Source organism: Trematomus bernacchii, unplaced genomic scaffold (assembly GCF_902827165.1).
Source record: "Trematomus bernacchii unplaced genomic scaffold, fTreBer1.1, whole genome shotgun sequence".
Taxonomy (NCBI): domain Eukaryota; kingdom Metazoa; phylum Chordata; class Actinopteri; order Perciformes; family Nototheniidae; genus Trematomus; species Trematomus bernacchii.
Window position 1 is genome coordinate 590,287 of NW_022987611.1, and position 6,325 is coordinate 596,611.

The following is a 6,325-nucleotide window of genomic DNA, read 5'->3' on the forward strand; positions in this document are numbered from 1 at the left end:
TCACTAAATATTCTTTGAAATTATTTCAGGCGTCACAGGTATCTAGCCTACAGAACTTTTGTGAGCTGGTGTTGGGGCTTCCTTGGACGCAGGATCAGAGTGGTGATTCCGGCCTGCGTTGTCCTCGGGATTCACAGGGAGTTTCCTGATCCGCAAAATGTCTATGTTGGGTTCAGACAGCAGCCAAATTGAACCGTGTAGCATAACCTGCGATGACCTCCTCCCTGTCAGGTCGCTCATATTGGGAATACAGGTCCTCTGGGATGGGTATCTTCAAAAGCTCCTGTGTGAATGGTGCAGGGTCCACAAAGACTTGGTCGAAGATGAGGTCCATCAAGTTGGCAACGTAGCCTGTGCAATATTAAAAAAAGCAAAACAAATATTTGGTTTAGATTTGTGTATGCATGTGAAAAAACTGACTCTTTTACTTCTGCCATTGTTGTTGTAACGCTGCAGTTTCTTTTGAAAGAGATTTGAAATGTGAAATATCCAATGTAAGGTGTACATTTTGTTGTGTAAATAGTTGTATAATAAATATTTTAAACACTTACGGAATGTGGGGTCAGTCTTTATGGGTTTTGCTCTGCATTCTCCCTTCCTGGCCTTTGGGAACTGCAGTTTATACAGAGGGTTTCCAGTGGATGTAGTGGCTTGTGCACGATCAGCGTTTTCATTGTAGTGCAGGGCTGCCAGGTACAGTCTTTAATTTCTGTAATGAGAAAAAAAAATGTAAATAATAGCAAAGGATGTACAAATTGTCACTAATTATAAGTAACTATGGTTTATTTTACCTGCACAACATTCCAAGAAATGGAAACACAACATTCTTTGGAGCAAAGCGCAGGATGACGCCGTGGAATGCCTCCAAAGATGAAGTCTGGTGGTGGGGGCTGAGTTTGGCCACAGCTTTCAAAATCCTCTAGTTTGAGAGAATTTTCTCCAGCTTGCAAAAGGCCGGCGTTCCTAAGAATTTGAAAATCAAAGTCATATTTGATATTATATATATTTGAATTGTCATGCTTTATAGATTGTGTCTGACAACATCCTGTATTCAATAGTTGTCCCTTACAAATATTTATAGAGGAGTAATGTAATATGGTTTATGAACAACATACCTGTTGCCATCCATTTCCTTTTATCGGTGTGTACGAACAGTACGGTGCTTCGGTGGGTCAGTCTGACATGCAGAATCTATCATCACAGGTAATCTGCTGGTAGCATGGGAGGTGCTGGCCTGTAAAGAAGAAAACATAGTTAGAACAAAATCATCTCAACTTAGTATTCAGGATGAGAAAATACTATTTGGATAATTATAGTCTGAAATCCCAAAAGATGGGGGCTAACACTGTCTATTTAGCAAAGCTCTTTGCTTTGCCTTTTCCAATCTGAGTTAGTTTGGAACCGTAACGTGCATGCTATGTTTAGCTCGGTCTTACTCGTGGTGTGTCTCCCCCCTCCCCCATAGATCCTAACAGTCGTGCACACACACACCCATTTAAATTCATGTGCGCTAACAAGTAAACACATAAAAGCTTTTACATATAACGTTGCAAAAAACGGCGTGTCTCATTAGCGTAGCGTAGCTTACAGATCGATGATATCTGATCATTCTTACAGACTACAATCACAACAGCTTGTACATATAACGCTGCAAACGGCACTTAGCTACAGAAGATTACGTTTGTTATTATAACTTACTTTATATGATTTTAGAGGATACAAAATACTAATAAATACTTGTGTTATCTGCTATGGCGTGGCTTTACAGCCTTCACACAGATCGCCATTGCGGCAGTATGTCTGAGCATGTTATCAAATGCCTGATAATTAAAATAAAAGCAAAGACAGCGGAGCGTACAAAATAATTTTTTTTTTACAAAAACATATAAACACCTAACCGATTACTGTTTGGGTTTGAGGCGACATTGATACGGCGCAGCTACATGCTACAAGCTAGAATAGCTTTATCAGGAAAAACACCGCTAAATAAAAACTTACAGCTTCCAAATTGGATGTGGCCTCACTGGCCTGGTCCCGGATGGTGGGTATTGATCCCGGTTTTAGCCTTAGTTTGGAGGGAAATCCTTCTTTGACTTGAGTGAAGTTCATAAACATGTCCGGGGCAAAATGTTGTGAACACACAAGCAGAAATCTGCTGTAGTCTTCTGGCACATGTCCCTGGAAAATAAACTAGCCACAGATTCCTGTCTTTTTCCAGAGATGGCAGTGCATGCAGTACCTTGCCATTGTCCAGATTATTGCAGCCAACAACAGCACAACGTTTAACTCCCTTGGACGACATCGTTGTTAGAGTACGCAAAAACATAGATGTGACTGGGGGAGCTTAGCCTGCCGACAGCCTATATGCGAACCCCACATTCCCCTGATAGGTGGAGAGTTGGCCCAATAGCCGTAGCGCCACCGTCCTGACGTCAGCAAAGTGTTCAAATCTGGATCAGTTTTTATCAGATCCGTTGCAGCCCCGTTTTTAGAGATTTGGGTATGGAGGAAAATAGAGATGGTTGTGTTTTCTGACACTTGGTGAGTTCCCTGGAAAGACGTACAAAAGTGCATTTTGCATGATAGGTCCGCTTTAAGTAACATTTTCATTACCAGACTTTCACTTTCACTGGAGACGCTGTAGTACATATGCCAGGCCTGTAAGTGACGCTGTAGTCTGCCACAAAAGCAGCGAAGAAGACTTCCCGCGCATGGTTACCATGGTTACCCTTCTGTTTATTCTCCGCTGTGGCTTTTTTTCTCCCTCCCCGAGGCAAGCGTTTGCTCCCGCTGCTTTAATTCAATGCAATCCCTCCCCGTCGAGGCAAGCACTGTAATTCTCTCCGGTTAGTCCACCAGCAGATGACAAACACTCACCTCTCCGCCTCTTCCAAGGAACGAGTGGACCGTGCGGCAGAGTTTCAGTTAGGTTTTCTTTCGCCGGTCAAGATGTCCGTTAAAGTTTAAATCTTCCGGACACAATTTGAAAAGTGCCGGTCAAAGGTCTTCTTTGTTATTTATTGAGCTTTAAAACAAATGAATAACGACTCTATAGGCCTATAATAATATAATAAAACACGGAGGACGGAGATCTATTTTTCTCCCCCTCTTCTGACTTCATCAGAGCACGGCTCCCCTCTCCTGCAGGGGGGCGTGGTCAGCCACAGCTCACAGAATCAGCCCCGTGCAAAAACAGTCCCGGGGAACAGCAAATAGAGCGAAATGAGGCATGGCTAAAATGCATGATCTGTTTGGTATTTTGAAAACAGAAACGTATAAATATACCTTATATAGGTATGGCCCTACAATATATCATTTAAATATAGCATGATAGGTTCACTTTAAGAAAAGGGCCGGATACTCCTTGGACCTCTGAGTGACAGTATATCAATGTGTTTATGTGCCTGCTTTGTTTAATTTAACGGATGTATGTGCAGTATTTGTTAAAATCATTGTAAACTAGATTAATCATGGCTTGTATCAGGCAACAGAACAAAAAATAATGTGTTTGTGTTGCCCTGTTGTTTAGGTCAAAAGGACACCTAGTGGGTAAAAATGGTAATTACAGTGCTTTGAGTTATGTATTGTACTTTCAGTGTTGCCGTAGTTATGCAGAACTCTTACATGTATTCAGACGCACGTTTCTACTCGGCATTGTTGTCTAAGAAAACATATAGCCTGTACGTGTTTCTATGCTCTGTTGTTTCAACATTGTTTATGAAGAGTATGTGTGAGGGATACATTGTTAAATGGTGGAAATATTGCTGTGAATTCATAGTTGCAACGATGTATGCTAGCCTTTCAATGTAATTTCGCATAGGGGTTAGCATGAAGCTAACGCATAGTTTATTATATGGTTGTTAACCCACGCGGGAAATGTATGATATGTTAAATGATTGCTATGCTTGAAATGAATGTACATTTTCTTGTGTGTCCAGTTTTACAGTGCTTTCTGAGTAAAACTTTAAAACGGAACTTCTGAAGCAGAGTTTTCTTCCTGTTGTCTGTCTGCCCCGCTACGGGAGCGGGGGCAGAATAGTGTTGTTTAAAACAGTGAAAAGTGGTCTGTTTTTCATGATAGCGCCTTCAGGGAGGATAGATCCAGAGGCTCAAATGGTTCTGTGACCAAAGCCTCGAGCACCACCGGCAGATCCCATTGCAGGGTGGAGACATGCACCACTGGGCGTCTCCTGACCCCCTGCAAGAAACGTGTCATAAGCGGCTGACTAAAGGCTGACCTGCCACCAAATCCCTCATGGCAGGACGAGATGGCTGCTGCATACACCTTAATTGTGGAATGAGCAAGCCCCCTGTCCACCAGTATCTGTAAATAGGACAGAATAGAGCCCAACGTACAGGATAGAGGCTCTAGACTCCTTCCTTCACACCACCGCTGGAATCCCAACCACTTCACACTGTAACAGGCTGTGGTGGATCCTGCTCTTGCTGCCTGGATAGTCTGAATAACCTTGTCAGACAGTCCACCCCGTCTCAGCCTGTCCCTCTCAGGAGCCAAGCCTGGAGAGGTTGGCCCAGAGTGGGTAACGCCCCTATTGCACCTGCTTCCTGAGACAACGCCCCCCAGACCTGAGGAACCGTCCAGGGCTGGCCCACCATCATCTGTGTAACCTCCGCGTACGACGGCGCCGAGCGGCGACCCGGGGCTACCAGGATGACTGACAATCACTCTCGTCTCACCCTCTCCAGGAGGGGGAGAATGAGACGCAGTGGTAGAAAGGCGTAGAGCAGCTTTCTTGGCCATGGCTCGTGTGCAAACGCGTCCACCCCCAAGGGTGGATTGTCCTGCCGAGCCAGGGAAAATAGGGTACAGTGGCTGTTGCGCCGGTTGGCGAACAGGTCCATCGTCTGGCAGGGGCCCGCCCCTCGACATCAGGTCGGCCCCCCTGTTCTCCCGCCCCGGGATGTGGAGGGCCCTCAGAGACAACACATTCTCTGAGGCCCACAACCACAGGTTCTCCACTGTGCTCAACAAGGCGGCGGAGCGGACTCCGCCCTGCCTGTTGATGTACGCCACTGTGGTGCGGTTGTCGCTCCTCACCAGCACATGTTTGCCATGTAGTAAGGGTTTGAAGTGCTGTAGGACCAACACTACTGCCCGTAGCTCTAGAAGGTTGCTGTGCCGAGTCTCTGTCAGAGGCCAGCCACCACCTATAGCTCTCTCTAGGCTGGTCCTCCCCCATCCTGTCACGGATGAATCTGTGAACACCGTGATGTAGGAGGTCACCCGCCCCAGTGGAGTTCCCCTCCGCAGATGCCTTGGGGACCCCCAGTATCGGAGGTTGCCCTCCACTGAAGGGGGGGATGTTAACCAGACGTCGTTTGTGCCTCTTGGGATCTAAACGAAGGCCGGCAAACCACCTCTGCAGGCGACGCATATGCAGTAACCCCAGCGGTACCACGAGGTGAGCAGCCGCCATGAGACCCAGAGTCTGCATGATGGTCAAAGCCGTCACCGTTGCCCCCTGTCGCAGTCTGCAAACTGCCCGCAGCAGGGATGCCTGTCTGCTCTCTGACAGGGTGGCACATAGTCTGCCTGCATCGAGCAAAATCCCCAAATACTCCACCTGCTGGTGAGGTATGGGACTACTCTTCCTCCAATTGACCGCAAATCCCAACTTGGTTAGGTGAAGGATCAATAGGGCTGTGTGGAACATTGCCCATTCCCTGGACCTGGCCATGACTATGAGGTCGTCCAGCTAAAAGAAAACCCTCATGCCATGGTCTCGAAGCGGCTGAAGCGCTGTGGCCACACATTTGCTGAATGTGCGTGGGGATAGGGAGTAGCCGAACGGTAGTCTGCAAATACTTTCTGTGTTTTGGAGCAATTTCGACATGAACGTAAGCGTCCTTCAGGTCGATGGTTGTGAACCAATCGCCCGGCTGCACTAGTTCCAGTAATTGTTTTATGGTTAACATATGGAATTGTCTGTAGGCAATGTGCTGATTCAGGATGCGAATATCGAGAATGGGTCTGAATTCCCATGTCTTCTTGGAAACCAGGAAGTACATGGAATAAAGCCCCTTTTCCCTGTCTTGGGTGCGCACAACAGACAGGGCCTGTTTTTGCACTAGGGTCTGAATCTCCTCCTGGGATGATATATTTGCCTCTCTTATGCCCCTGAATGGAGGAGGGGCGCTGCAGAACTGGATTACGTAATCCAGTCTGAGTGTCCTGTCCATCCACTCTGTCAGCACACAGCTGCGCTTCCATTCCCCATAAAACTCTGTTAGGAGACGTGCAAGCAGCTGTGGAGCAGCAGCTATGAAGCTGTGACAGCCCACTCCGCCGCCAAACCCTCCATAA

General features: G+C 46.6%; 1 long non-coding RNA gene across 1 annotated transcript; it reads right to left on the reverse strand.

The window, feature by feature from the left end:
- Nucleotides 1-238: 238 nt before the first annotated feature.
- On the reverse strand, nucleotides 239-1,208 carry LOC117483660. The gene is made up of 4 exons (XR_004555999.1): nucleotides 1,116-1,208; nucleotides 792-963; nucleotides 552-700; nucleotides 239-351 (listed from the first exon to the last, which is right to left on the reverse strand). It is a non-coding gene; the product is annotated as an uncharacterized LOC117483660 (long non-coding RNA).
- Nucleotides 1,209-6,325: the final 5,117 nt, after the last annotated feature.